At 34.6% G+C, this 15,963-nt stretch overlaps 1 protein-coding gene across 4 annotated transcripts in view; it reads right to left on the bottom strand.

Annotated features, from left to right (window-relative positions):
* Naaladl2 (N-acetylated alpha-linked acidic dipeptidase like 2) overlaps positions 1–15,963 on the bottom strand; it is an 853,454-nt gene that overhangs the window by 673,897 nt on the left and 163,594 nt on the right. The window contains exon 1 of one of the 4 annotated variants that reach the window (XM_010632424.2): positions 15,506–15,632. The exons of the other annotated variants lie outside the window; for them this stretch is intronic. The gene's annotated coding sequence lies outside the window, so the exon portion shown is untranslated. Of the gene's footprint in view, positions 1–15,505; positions 15,633–15,963 lie in introns of those variants that run through there. 4 annotated transcript variants of the gene reach the window in all.

The raw sequence follows: 15,963 nt of genomic DNA, 5'->3' as shown, positions 1-15,963 counted from the left end.
CTATTAAGACTATTTGCTAGGGCTGGGGATGTCGCTCAGGTGAAGGGCCCAACTGGCAAGCAAAAGGCACTGAGTTTGATTCCTGATACAAAAAAAAAAAAAAAAGACTATTTGCTGTTATGGAGAAGGTTTCTGACCATCTTGATTTGATTGTTCCTCTGTTGTCTGTAGTTAGAGGAAAACTTACATAATTCAATGGAGAACAGCTTTGAAATCACACTACATTAGTGATTACATAAAAGAGTTGGGTTTTCTCCGGCTAAGTGAATATGATTTATAATAGTACAGTTTCTTGAATGTGTTTTGGAAGTATACAACCTTCTGACCCTTTTCGTCTCCATGTCCTTTGACAAAGATTGCAACCAGCTGCAGCGGAAGAGATTCCCACATGCTGAAAATTGCATTCCGACAACTGCTCTTGCATTCTTTGTTTCAAGCATGAACACAAGTCCAAAATGCATTGAATTACACATGCTTGGCTCTTGTTACAGTTGATGGGGCTGGATCTGGTAGAGAATGGATCATTCACTTGAGCTGAGATCATTATACCTCTAATGGTCTTTTAGAATATTTTAACTAAATTGGTGACTGATCATAAATATCTAACAAAGAATATACTCTAGAAATTTCTATAGAGAATACTGTATAGTTGTTTTTTGTTTTTGGTTTTTTTTTAATCGCGAAAGCACTCCAACAATAGGCATTAACAATTTTAAAGCAAGATTCGCAGGGTTCACTTATACACTAAAATGGATGTTATTTGCATTCTCAATAGTCTAGAAGAAGACTTTAGCAAGGGAGTTCTGAAAACAATAAAAGCACTAGACTGTTGAGCATCAACTACATGTGGGTCCATAGGGTATCACAGTGCATACTCAGTGGTTAAGTCCAGCAAATTGCATAAGCTCTCTATACTAATGTCCCTAGTCAGGATTCAAACACCACTCTGACACTGACGTCATTTGAATTTCTATGTCGCCTAAACTGCCTTGAAAAATGTCTCTCCCTTCTTGTTAAGGATTATTTAGAATTTTATTTCTCACTTCCTACTTCATTGTTTCTTGTTCTAGATTTAAAGGTTCAAAAGGAATCTTTATATCAGTAAGGAGTCAGCTGAAGTGCTTTCAAGCCGTGTACTTTTAAAACAAAATCTGCCTTCCTCTTAAAATCAGCCAATTTAGTTAGACTTTTCTAAACATGGGAAGGGTTTATATGCAGAGAGTTTTCATTGGGCCCTCTGTATCAACCGCTCTACCTTCTCCAGTCTGCTTTGTGTCTAGAAAAGCTGGCTGCATGGGATACCTGAACAAGACTGCTCACCCTCTGGGTCTCCGTTGGGTTTGGCTAATGGGAAGCAACAGAAGGAGACATCTGGGCAGGAGGAAGGTAAACTCAGAATTGTCCAGCTTGCTCCAGTCCTTTCAGTCTCCTAACTGATGGGAATGGGCCACAGCCATTCCAGTAAGGTTGTCTACAAAGCTTTGTGCTTTTAATTGCTGCTTTGCTGTAATATCCTCCCCTTCCACTCTAAGCATAGCTCATTCAAGGCTCCTTTGCTGCTAGCCCTGAGGTATTTTTCCAAAGTTTGTCTACATATTTGCCCCAAATGATTATGCCACCTTTTCCTTGACTGGTATAATTGAAAATAAGTAATATATTCTGAACTTGAACCTTAGAAAAATAAATGCAGCTATCATTTGATTGATTTCTTAGAATGTGCACAAGAAACTACAGTATCTGAAACTATTGCTCCATTGTTTCTTTTTTCCCCTTTAAACTACTTCCTTCATGGAAAATTTCTACTCTAACTCCAACAACAATGTCATCTCCACAATACAATTCAGTTGCCAGACACTGATTTCTATCTCTAAACAAAAAGTCCATGTACGATACAGACAACTTCAGGTTGAGGAGCCCTGGGATGAAATCTTGGGGTGAACTGGTTTTGGAGTGAATGCAATTTTAAAATTTCATGTTGTATTAACAGCCAAAAAAATCTGGTAAGTGACAGCTGAGCTGTTGAGGAATCACAAAATAATTCAGCACGATTTAGAATTATGAAAACATTTGGATATCTCAGTTACAGTTACAAAGTGTTTATAAATAAAACTTGCCTATTAGATCATTTGTATGTAGTTGCTAAATATAATTTTATCTTAGAGATTTACACTGCTGAAAATCTTAGAGGAAAAAATTCTTCAAACAGCTGACTGTGTACTTTTGCATTATAATTGTAAGATAAGTCCCTGGAGTGGCTGCCGCCATTCTGATAAATAACTTCCTTCTTCGCCTTAAAGTTTCCATTCCCCACCTCAGGCATCCCTGGTCATAGTAAATGTCCCAGAGCGGCCCCTGAGCCCGTGCAGCTGACACAACCCCTGACCCACCCGCACCAGTCACCCACTGCATAACCAAGTCCTTCTCTCACTCCGCTCCCTCGCTCTCTCCTTTGTTCCCTTTCCACGGAGTGGGCCACCTTGCTGCCATTGCTCTTAAATAAAATCTCTCATGGGAGCTTTGTCAGTGTGAGGAGTGAGCTTTGGCAGGCACTGGTTCTTTTCCATAATTCCTTTTCCTTCCCTGGAACTCTCACTCACTTAACTTTCTCACTCCTAAATACTTACACTGTTTGGACAAATAAAAACCATGCCTAGCTTTATTTCACAAAAATATAAATGGAACAAAATAATTTCAAAATTAAAATACAAAGGTCCCAAAGTTCACAAGTAAAACATTCTTCAGTAAACAAAGTGAGTTTCTAGATTAAAGACACATATATGACAACTGAACAAGTCTTGCTAATGATTGGTTAAGATTAAAATTAAGAAATCCCTGAAGAGTGTGGCTCCATTACAGCTAAAAATAAATGGCTCAAGAGCATTTTCCTGTCCTAAATACTTTCAGAGTTCTATGATGTAGTAATTCCTAACCACTAACTTGGGAGAAATAGCTAGACCTTTCAAATGGCATTCACAGTTGGGGAAAAACCTTACACACATATAGTCAACTTCCTGTCATCCAAACTGGATGGAGAGGCACTGATAACAATCACGATTACAATTTAAGTGGTGTCACAAGCCCAAGTTCAAATTTATCTTCCCAGCATCCAGCTAAGAACTAGCTGAGACAACAGTCTCCAAAAATAAGATCACCATACAATGAGAAAAACATCAAGGCCTATGACCTTGAATTTCTTTCTTTATCAATAATTCTGTCAAGACAGCAAAACTACATTTTATAAACCAAAACAAGCTCCTACAATTTTTCAGTCAAGACGAAGTCTCTATCTCTGTCTCTCCCAAATACTAATAGCATTAGACGTCTACCCTGTCTGCGTGAAGTTAACACATCATTTCTTTCTACTGTTCTAACGATACTTTGATTTTTTAAAATGTTAAATATAAGAAAATAAACACTTTTCCCATTATTTTTTGTTCTTAAACTTACCAAGAAACTTCTAGACACCCTCACACCTGTAGCACAGCTCTTGCACTGCTGTGATGTATGAGTGCAAGTCATTGTCAAATCCCACCTGTCTGAACCCAGCTGGAGACTTCTGTATTTATCCAAGTGCATCTCTGTATCTCCTTTCATGCAAAGCTTTCATTAGTACAACCTGGGAATGGCCAAAAAAGGCAAAATGGACAAACTAGCTTACATATTTATTATAATATATAATTTTGTCAGTAAACATTTTGCACAATTGGCCACATGAAACTGAATTGTTGATTTTATTTTTTATCTTTGAAAAAAATGAAGACAAGAGAAATCACTTAACTATCCTGAGAGTGAGAAAAGCTCTCTAAAGTGCATGTCTCTTAATTCAGATAGGAAGACTGCAGATATGCTTTTCTCTCACATTCTTTCTTCTCGTGCACAGAGCAGTCTTTACTCACCCTCAGCCCTAGGAAAAGACTATAAAGCTGTGCACTTGAGGTGTTTGTGTTTGACACTTTAAACAAGAAGACATACAGTGTATATAGCAGCACTGGACACTCATACTAGACACAGAGAATATTTGTTTAAAATTCCAATTTAGATTCATTTTCTCATACTACATTTTCACTAAATAAAAATATCAGCTGATCATATTCCTGCTCATAAAATTCTTTCCCTGCTGCTTAAAATGATTATTGACTTATGAAAAGACCACTAGCCTTTTCATCTACACATGAACTAATTCCAATTCATTTAAGTTTGTCCCACTGGTAATATTTTTGGTATTTTAATGAACATTATTCCCCTACTATGAATGCTTCATATCCCCTAAACAAAAAAGAAAAAGAAATAAAAGTCGCATGACTATTTATAAAATTTTAGAAATATTGTGCCTTTTTAAGGCATTTGTTAAAATTCATAGTCAGCTTGCGTCCACCCTGGCTTGCAGATGTTGTTCTACTACAAATACATGTAATGTGATAGTCAGAGTAATGGAATAGTAAAAGCAAGATAACTACTGGTTATAAAATCTGAATTTTAGGGATCATTTTTCAGTTATAGTATAGATATTTTTCAGTTATAAGTAGTAACCATACTGAATATTAATCATGGAATTAAGAATAATTTTAAGAATTGTACACAGCAAAAGCATTCATTAAACATTCTTTAAAACAATGTCCATATGTCAGCTTTAGCGTTGGCCATTTGTGGGGTACTTCATAGATATTCTCTACAACATTTTTTGCAAGCGAAAGCTACAAAACAAAAATCATATTCAGCATTTTGGTATGATGTAGATGAAACTGTGTTTAACTTAATGTATTCATCCCCTTACCCACAGATGTCGCTATAATAAATATTAGGAAGAAAAGAAATGTTTAATATGTGAACATTAAGTATGATTTTTCTTGTAGCGTAAGAACGTCCTTCTCTCTCTCAAAGTCTATGAATATTTGATCAACATATGGAACATTTTTAAAGCAATATGGAACTAAGAAAAAGTAGCTCAAAGTGTACTATTGACATTTGTAATCCCAAGAAAACAATTATATGAAAATAAAAGAGAATATTTCATTTCCCCCATGGAATTAGGGAGAAGAAAGAGGACTTAATAAGAGATGTTTTAAAAAAGAAAAAACTATATATATATGTGAATAATAGGTGCAGAAAACATTTTCTTCATATAACATATTGCTATTTTATTTGAAGTTAATACCAGTAATTATTTCTTTGGTCAAGCATTTTGGCACACTACCGGAAAAGATTCATTTTAAAACAATGCTACTAACAACTTCTATATTCACAGGGATGATTATGAAGATTAATCATGTTATTTTTTATTCAAGGGAGGTAGGAGAAAAAGTAAAATCGAAACTATTTTTAGTTTAGAAACAAGATTCAGGCTGGGCATGGTGGCATATGCCTGTGATCTAAGCACCTGGGGGCCTGTGGCAGGTGGATCCCTGTGAGTTCAAGGCCACCCTGAACTACATAGCAAAACCTTCGTTTAAAGACTTCTAGACTTAATTGAAAGATTCTGTAGAGTGGCTGGATATAAGGTCAACACTCAAAAATCAATAGCCTACTTGTACACAAATAATAGACACTCTGAGAGAAAAGTTAGGAAATAATCCTTTTCACAATACTATCAAAAAAACAGAGAAATATTTAGGAATCAGTCTAACAAAGGAAGCAAAAGACCTCTACACTCAAAACTACAGCACTCTGAAAAAAGAGATTGAAGAGGATATAAGAAAATGGAAAGATATCCCTTGTCCCTGGGTAGGAAGAACCAATATAGTGAAAATTACCATACTACCAAACTGCTATACAGATTCAATGCAATCCCAAATGAAATCACAACAGTATATTTCACAGAAACAGATTTTATTTAAAAAGCAAAAATTTATTTGGAACCAGAAGAGACCTAGAATGGCAAAAGCATTCTAGGCAACAGAGACATGACAGTGGGTATCACAATCCCCAAGTTGAAACTATAATATAAAACCACCATGTTAAAAAAAAACAAAAAAAAACAGCATGGTACAGGTAAAGAAACAGACCTGAGGAGCCTTGGCATAGATTGAAAGATACAGAAACAACTCTAGAAGTACTCAGCTACCTCATCTTTGACAAAAGAGCCAATCATCCTCACTGGAGGAAAGATAGCCTCTTTAATAAATAGCGTTGGAAAAAACTGGATTTCAACCTGCCAAACATTAAAACTAGACCCCTGTCTTTCATCATGCACTAAACTAAAATCCAAGTGGATTAAAGATCTAAATATTAAAACAGAAACACTAAACTTGCTGGAAGATAAGTTAGGTAAAACTCTCGAGTTTTTCTTGCTCTTGTTTTTCTAGGAGTCTAAGATTCATCATTAGGTTGTTTATTTGATCTCACTCTGTTTTCCTAGTGTGAGCATTCAGTGCTATGAATTTTACATGTAGAACTGCTTTCATTGTGTCCCATAGATTCCTGTATGTTGTATTGGCATTTTCATTTATTTGTAAAAATTGTCTGATTTCTTCCTTAATTTCCTCTGTGATCCACTGATTGATCAGGAGAGTGTTTTTCAATTTCCATGTGTTTGTGAAGTTCCTATGGTTTCTTGCACTTTTAATCTCCAGTTTGATTGCACTATGATCTGATAACATAGAGGGAATACTTTCGATTCTTTTGCATTTATTCAAACCTGTACTGTGAGCTAGTATGTGATCTATCTTGGAGAATGACCAATATGCAGCCAAAAAGAATGTATATTCTGCTTTTGTGGGGTGGAACACTTGATAAACATCTATTAAGTCCCTGCTTTCAAAAGCTTGGTTCAATTCTAGTATTTCGTTGTTGACTTTTGGCCTAGATGATCTGTCTATTTGTGAAAGTGGGGTATTTAGATCCCCCACTACAATTAGTGCTTATTTGGTTTTTCATATTTCTTAATATTTCTTTTATATAGTTGGGGGCATTAGTATTTGGTACATATATATTTATGATTGTCATTTCTTCCTCTTGAATTGTTCCCTTTACAAGGATGTAGTGGCCTTCTTTGTCTCTCTTAATCAGTTCTGGTTTGAAATTTACTTTGTCTGAGAATAAGATTGCTACCCCTCCATTTTTCTGGGTTCCTGTCACATGAAGAATTATTTTCCATCCTTTCACTTTCAGTCTATGGTCTTCTTTTAGCACTAGGTGTGTTTCTTATATACAACAAATTGTTGAATTTTGCTTCTTAATCCATTCTGCCAGTCTATTTCTGGCAGAATTAAAAGAATCATACCACAGTGATATATGCATACCAATATTTATAGCGGCACAGTTTATAATAGCTAAAACTTGGAAACAGCCCATTTGCCCATCAGTTGGAGACTGGATAAAGAAGATGTGGTTTTTCTATAAAATGGAATACTACTCAGCCATAAAGAAAAAGAAATTAGAGTCATTCATAGGAAAATGGATACATGTTGAGGATATACTCCTAAGTGAAATAAATAAGTCACACTTGTGCAAATACTGAATAGTTTCTCTCCTGTGAAAAACTACAATAATACATAATATCCTAATAATATAATTGACCCTGTGAAATAGGAAGAAAAGGGCTAAAGGTGTCAGGAAAATGGGAAGGGTAGGGGAAAGGTAATAAGGAAAAAGAAAAAAATATGACAAAATGAAAAAAAGGAAATAAAGTGTTTGTAAATGGGGAGGGGAGGAGGGGGTGAAGGGAGGGCAGGGACAAGGGGAAAAAATGAGAACCAAGACCTGTCATGTAAAGGTACAAGATGCTAATAAGGAACGTAATTGCACTGTATACCTTAAATGTACCAATAAACTCAATTAATAAAAAAAACTCTCGACATTTGCATATGAAAAACTATGAACACATCCTCAGTAGCACGGGAACTATTACAAAGAATCAACATCTTTTTTAAAAACTTCTGCACTTCAAGAGAAACCACCACCAGAGCTAAGAGACAACCTAAAATGTAGGAAAATTTTTTTACCAGCTGTTCCTCAGACAAAGGACTACTTAGATTATATAAAGAACTAAAAAAAAAAAAAAATCAGGCCCCCCCCAAATATAAAGATGCAATTCAAAAATGGACATCTGGAATGAAAAGACATTTCTCAGTCAAAGAAGGAAAAGCAGCAAACAAATACATGAAAAAAATGTTCAATATTATTGGTCATTCTAGAGATGCAGATGAAAACAACACAGTTTCCACCTCACCCTAGAAAGAATGGCTGCTATCAAGAAATCAACCTATCACAAATGCTGGTGGGGTTGTGGGGAGAAAGGAACCCTTCTTCATTGTTGTTAAGAGTGCAGACTGGTGCAACCACTGTGGAAATCAATATAGAGATACCTCAAACAACTAGGATTAGAAGTCCTGTTTGACCCAGGTATTCCTCTGCTGGGTATCTTCTCAAAAGAATTAAAAGAATCATATCACAGTGATATATACTCATCCATGTTTATAGCAGCACAGTTTATAACAGATAAAACTTGGAAACAGCTTAATTGCCCATCAACTGGATAAAGAAGATGTGATTTTTTGTTTGTTTGGTTTTTGCTTTTGTTTTTTTTTTGTAAAATGGAGTCCTACGCAGCCATAAAGAACAAGAAGCTAGAGACATTTATAGCTAATAGGGTGGACATTGAGCACATGTTCTTAAGTTAAATAAATAAGACACACATGTAAATACTGTATATTTTTTCTACTACACTAAAAGTGTAAATATGTGTCAAAATGTGTGACTGATATTTGGTAACAGGTATTGGGAAAATGGGAGGGGTAGGGGAAATGTAAATAGGGAAGAGAAAAAAAGAGAAAAGGAAGAAAATGTAAACAAAGTCTTTGTAAATAAGAAAGGGTGGAGGAGGGAAGAGAGGCTAGGGGATAGCTAAACATAAGAACCAAGCTATGTTATGTAAAGGTACAAGATGCCAATGGTGAATATGACTGTACTGTATATCTAAAATATACCAATAAAGATTATTTATAAAACAAAAAAGACATTGGCTAAAAAAAAAAGATTCAGTTACAATAGCCTGTGATATCATGTAAAGGCACAAGATCCCAATGATAAATGTAACTGTACTGTTTGCTTTAAATGTACCAATAAACTTAAAGGGAAAAATTAAAAAAAAATTAAAAAAAATAAATTGCAAAAAGAGTACACGTCATAAAGTTAAAGCTCCTCATGGAAGGTGGTACGCTACCCACAATAGATAAAATAACTCACACAAATATTTACACAGCCTTTCTTACTTAGAACCTTTCCTTTCTGAAAACAGCTTTTTCAGGCTTCTTACAGGGATGCCTTGTTCTTCCAATACAAAGTATCTCCACGGGTTTTTCCTCTTTGCATAAGACTCTGTTTTCTATTCTTCTCTCATCATTTCAAACATCACCCTCTGCAAATGCTTCCCTCTTAATAAGTTTAGGTCAACTGTCAAATTATGAAATATTGTAGAAGTAGGCATGCTTACTATATTGTTATGGTTGTACTTTGCTTTCATAATAATGAAATAATGAATAATGGCCTCCCTCTTTAAAATAGAGACACTACTTTGAGTGAGTCACTATTATGTTCACAGCACTTAGTACCGGGCCTAACTATAGATGAGTAATCAGTAAATATCTGACAAATAAAAGAATTGAATGAATTATAGATGGATGAATATATCAATTCAACTAAAAATTGCTAGAGCTACTTGACATTTAATTGCAATGATTCTGTCTCTAGATTTGAAAAATCCTGAGTTGATACATTTTGCATAATGTTATTTTTTCCCTTTTCTTCAAATTAGTCATGGTTAGAAAATGTTTATTTCATACTAAACCATTTAATTGAGAAATGTTTTTTTTTGTGGCACTGAAAAGAGCATTGTTCTACTTAATTCAAGTATGTCTAGAATGCTAACACTTTTAGCAATCTGTCCTCAGAGAATTTAATTAATGGGTTGCATTTAATTATGTATGGTATATATAGTAATTTGAGTATTGGATTTGGATGGTACTCTACAAACACTATTGACTAGTTTTGACAGGAAAGGCAGCCTAAATGCTAGACCTGATGGCCTAAGGGTTAATAAATCATGAAGCAACACAGTAGTGACAGCTGCGAATTCAGTGGGGAATAACAGCATCTGTCTTGGTTACCTATGGAAAGTCCCTTTTAAGGTGAAGTCATCGATAACTTGGATTTTTGCAGCCAACTATCTGGATTTCCCTTCTTATATTGAGTGTAAGCAGGAATTTTAGTGACCTTGACATCTAAATGCATGAAGTCATGGATTTGTTACACAGCCACCTAAGGTTTTGACTGCCTGAATCCAGCCGACAGCCTAATTAAACAGCAAGAGTTCCTGGAGGGGAATGTTAATAAGTCTACTTGGCAGCCAACAGTCTGTTCCCCAGATGGTGCAGAGGTTATAAATTGTCTATAGGGTAGGAATGATGAAGAAATTAAAAAAAAATAATGCAGAAAGAGACTCCTCTATCACAGTAACTTTCTGAGATACTAGCTCCGCGATTAAGAAATTTGGGGTTGGTAATGGCGATGTGAATAGAAAAGTAGGAATATTTTGTTAATTTGTTGCTGTAATAATACATCTGGAAAGGCTTTGGTTTTTCAAATGGACACCAACCACTCTGTGTAAACTCATATGGTGTAGGTGATTAAGGCACTTTTTTCAAGTTGATGATAACTAAAAAAATTACAACATAATTAAAACACTACCATGTTTATAATTTCTATTTATTATTTTGTCTATTTCCCCCTAATGAATGGAATCTACAGTTTGAGCTCTTACCTAATTATTTTTGAATGAGTAATATCTTGATAAGAAACAATTTTGAGGACCTCCAAGTCATGCCCTGCCCATATTTCAAAATAGGAATATCAAAGCAACCTCCATCATGAACAACTAGAAACAAAAATCCCCGTGCTACATCTGTTAATCTGCCTCCTTGAATGATCCTTAAAAGCCGTGGAGCATAATACTAATTTTTTTTATAAGAGCTATAAAAATGGGTGTATCACACTCACGTTTATTCTTTAGAATATTTCTATTGATGGGTTATTAATTTTAATTTTGTGAGTTTTATTAAACTAAAGAATGAGTAACAGAAAAAATATTTTCAAAACTATTGATTTTTTATATTTATTGAGTGTTTATGAAAAAATATCAAAATTTTTGGTGTATAAAGTCTAAAAAAGAACAAAAATAAATTTGACCACTTTTTGGTGTATAAAGTCTAACAAAGAACAAAATAAATTCCTATATAAACTACAGAGAAAATACCAGTAGCACTCTACAAAATATAATCTGCACTTATCACACCAAAGACAACTGTCACACATGACAATAGCATGTTCCATACACATGTATCACGTACACTAACAGCACATGTGTTTTGCTTTCCTGGTCTTGTTTTAGGACATGACATCTTGCTAGTCATGCTGGTTTGTCAAGAGGTTCTTATTATATTATACAGTGTGTAGTTAATAGGAACATAAAATATCAATAAAAGTCAGTATTAAATTTCAATATGTATTGAATATTTAGAATAAACACCAACAGTTTCACATCAGCTGTGTAGTTGCTTACAAAATAGAAAATAGAACACAAGTAAAAAACTATGTGAGCTACAATGAAAATATCAATAGAACTCTACAACAGAAATAATCTTTGTTTTAACTGCCATATCCAAGGCAATCTTCACACATCACAAGTGCATTATTTTAAGCACTCATCTCACACTGACAGCAAAAGTGCTTAGCTTTCTTTTCTTATGTGCAGACTACTCTTTTCACCTCTCTTCTCTTCCTATTTTGTCAGGAGTTTTCTACTACGTTGTAGAATGCACACTTAGTAGGGAAATAAAATATCAATAAAATAAAATATCAAATATGTAATAAGTACTTAGAATAGACATCAACATTTTCACATCAGCTGTGTACTTGCTTACAAAACCAAAAAGGCAACATCAGCAATGGATTCCTCTATTAATTAAAATGAAAATACCAATAGAACTTTATAGCAAAAATAATAATTGCTTCGATGGTCACACCTAAGGCAGTCTTCGCACATGAAAAGTGCATGTGCCATATACAAGTATTGCTCACAATGATAGCACATATGTTGTTTTCTTTTTCTTTCCTGTAGGGTACAGTTGGCATCTGTTTTGTTTTCCTGTTGTTGTAATGGGTCTTTGGGATGCTGTGCCTATCAGCTCACGTGTCAGTTTACCAGGGTGCTCAACTATTTTGTTGCATAGTTCTCGGGGCAGAAACATTTTGTTTTTTCTCTGCTATAAATGATCTCTCATGTGTTCCAGGTCCAATCCACTAAAAAAATTCCTCTGTGGTATTTTGTACTTGTTATTTTCTTTGCAAATTATCAAACTATTTATGCCATACATGTTTCAGATAGAGGAAAATACAACCTTTGCCCAAGGCTCTGTGTTTTGAATGAAATCATAGTTGCCACATAACTCATCAATATCTATTCTGCCTTTGGTTTAGTTGTAAAAGTTTTCATCTCACGCTTCTGTTTTGTTGAGGTTTCCCTATCAATACTTCCATTATGGTGAAATGTTGAAATTAGCAGTATCGATTTGTTTTTCTCTGCCATATAAAATCCAAAGATTGTACTATACAATTCTCTATTTTGAAATTGCAACATTTCATTTGGAATTTCTACTTTGTTCCAGCATACAGTTCCTATGCTGATCAACTTGTGCTCTGTTAGCAAATTACTATCAACTGGAAACTAGTAAACCGATTGCTGAATGTCACTTTCTTTTTTATGTGAGAAATGGAAGTAATGTCTGTTCACAACATCATTTATTTCATTAGTATATGAAAAAGGACCTAATGTCTGAGTTCCAGGATAAATGCCTAAATTGATAGCATAATAAATCTTCACATCAACAAGGGCATATACTTTTAGGTCATATTTTTTAAATTTATTTTTTGTTTTTTTTGAGACAAAGTCTCATTATGTAGTGAGACTGACCTGGAACTCATTGTGTAGCTCAGGCTGGTCTCGAATTCAACAGCGATCCTGCTGCCTCAGCCTCCCAAGTGCTGGGATTACAGGAATGCGCCACCACGCCCAGCTTTCTATATGCCATAGTTTTACCCAAGGCTTTTCCATAATTCTTTTACATTTCTATGATTACTATGAGAAATCCCTGCTAAGCACAGCAGACTTATGAATGCTTTCATTTTAGCTAATGAGATGTAATAATAAATACATGTTTAAATATGGTTATTGGTGGATATAGAACATTTTACTTATATATCAGCCTTTCTGTATTTCATGGCCTTTTATAGCATTCTGTCTGTTATAATTTTCAACACTGAATGGCAATGCTGGCATTCTGTCCATTACAGTACATCCCTGCTAGGACCCTCAGTATATTTTTGGAGCTAGTTCTAATGTTGGGATAGTTCCATTTGGGTGCATGACCATTTTGCAACATTTTGACAACTCAAATATGTACTCATGTTTCTGTTTTCTTCATCAACTGAATCAAGGAGTTCTGTATTCTCTGGGTCTATATCAAGTTGAGTCTTGCTCCATTTCACTGTCACAGGAATTTTGGTCCACAGGGCCATTGTCAAAGTCATCATCATCATGATCATCATCATGATCATCATGATCATCATAATCATCATAATCATATGCCCACGCCACTCTTCTCTTATGAAAACATGCACTTTGTCATAATGGATCATCTTCATCGTCTACACATGAGTAATCTGATAATTCATTTCTAACCCTATCGAAAACTTCCAAATCTGGTTTTTAATGTGAAATTATACTGAATTGGGCTAGTTCTACCACACACACACACACACACACACACACACATTTCAAAAAAAAAAAAGAAATCCTAGAGTGTTATGGATATATTATTATACCCTCTGTGATGTAAATATACACAAAACTTATTAGCTGGAGCACCACGTGGGTGAAAATCCCAGTCTGACGTTTTTGTACACATATATATACCTTGTTATTCATCATATCAAGTAGGTAAACACAAAGATTGCTTCCCATATCCTCTAGGCAAAGGCACTGCAATGCACAGATGGCTACTATTATGCTAAAGTAAAAATTTACAGTAGAAAAGTTTTAGTGAAACCCAATGTTCTACTCCACAAGGTTAATTACTCTTTTAAGTCAATGGATATCTGAAAGCCATAGTCAAATTTTACCTTCAATGTACCAAAAGAAAGTTTGGAGAATTATTTGTAGTAAATATATCCTATAGCTACTCCAGCGATTTTTCACTCCTTATGTCCATATAGGTGTAATCCCTTCTGCATGAGTGTGACTGACTTCTATATAATAGAATATGTCAAAGTATGTCACATTTGTGATGAGATATGTCATCAAAGCTCCTTGTTTTAGCTGGTGTGAAGGATTTCCTTGCTGAAAATGAAGCAAGCTGTTAGGATAGGAACTGTGTATAGCCCTTGGGGCAGGGAATTCAGGTGACTTCTAGGAGTTAAGGGCTTCCATTCAATAACCACAAGGAACTCAATTCTGTCAACAATCATCTTTAGAGGACTCTGAGTTCCAGCAAAAAATTCAAATGGGCAATTGTAGCCTTGTGAAACTCAGGAGAAAGCAACCCCCTGAGCTATGTCTGGATTATAGCTCTAAAAAACTGACATAATAATTTGCATTGTTTTAAGCTATTAAATTTGTGCAAATTTATTATTCAGCAATCAAAAACTAATACATTGTTGGATAATTAAAATTCTGGCCTATAATTGTAAATGTAAAGAATCTTCAACTTTTGGAAAGGATTCTATCATCCATGAGAATTTTTAATCTTAGATCTCCAGGATAGAATTTATTGTTATGCTAGTTCTTTTTAAATTTTATTTTTCATAGGGTGTGCCATAGGATTTCATAGGATTGAACCCAGAATTTAGCCATGAAGCGCTAGCTCTCTAAAACTTAGCCACATCCCCAGGCCTGTTGAGCACTTTCTAATTAAACAAAATTAGAGGGTACCTGAAAATAGTACAAACAGAAAAGAAAAAAAAGGAAGAAAGTAGCTGAAGTCAGCACTAGGCAGTCAGCCTATTGTACTTTTGTGTTTTCTGGTTACATGAGAAGAACCAACCTCTACTTTTTCACCCACTAGATATAGGTTTCCTGCTGCTTAAAACTAATACATCACTAACTTACACTGTTTTTGATATTGTTTTAACTGAGAACCTAAATCTTAAGAAAGTAAATTGTTTGTCAAATGCCATATATTTAGAAGGAAATCGATGCCTCCTTATTCAGCTTTCTTGTCACCTTACATCCTACAATTTCATATAGTGCAGCCACTCTTAGACATAATATGGATGTTCTCTTTCAAAAACTTTAGAAAGAGAGGTTTCAGTGTTGTCAAAACTGTGATTAAGAAAATCATGCTTGGTACCTACGAATGTCTACATATTAAAATAGAAGAAATACACTTCAAGGGGCTCAAGTAAAAGACTCAATTCTGATAGGTTTTAATCCTATAAAAAAACCAAAGTGACTTACCAATGTTTCCTGAGAAATACTTGTTCTGGCCTAACCAGAGAAGTCTTTTACTTTCTTCTTTACACTAAATTGGCTACTTTGATTCTTCCGTAAAAATGGTTTTAGAAGTTAATCTCTATTTTCAATGACGGCTCTGAATGAAAAAACAATTTTAAGTTACCACTGCAAACTCACTGAAATTAATGTTATCTTCCTGTCAACACAAAATAAGATTAAGCGTTTTGGGGTCCCTTCTCTACTGTTTGAAAATGCTGTAGGAAAAGAACATTTTTTTCTTATATATAACCATTTTTCCCCTTTATTCTTTTCTACAATAGGCATAAAACTTGCAAATTTGATTTTAATTCTAAGAGACATTTTCCTGACAGATAATCCTTGGTTTGAACAAAACTCCTTTACCTGACATTTAATGGCATTTTAAGGTAAAGGAAGAAAAGAAAAGAAAAAAAAAAAAAAAA

This window comes from Fukomys damarensis, unplaced genomic scaffold (genome assembly GCF_012274545.1).
Source record: "Fukomys damarensis isolate Sample0158 unplaced genomic scaffold, DMR_v1.0_HiC HiC_scaffold_12, whole genome shotgun sequence".
NCBI classification, from domain to species: domain Eukaryota; kingdom Metazoa; phylum Chordata; class Mammalia; order Rodentia; family Bathyergidae; genus Fukomys; species Fukomys damarensis.
This window is presented reverse-complemented; position numbering and strand designations above follow the sequence as displayed.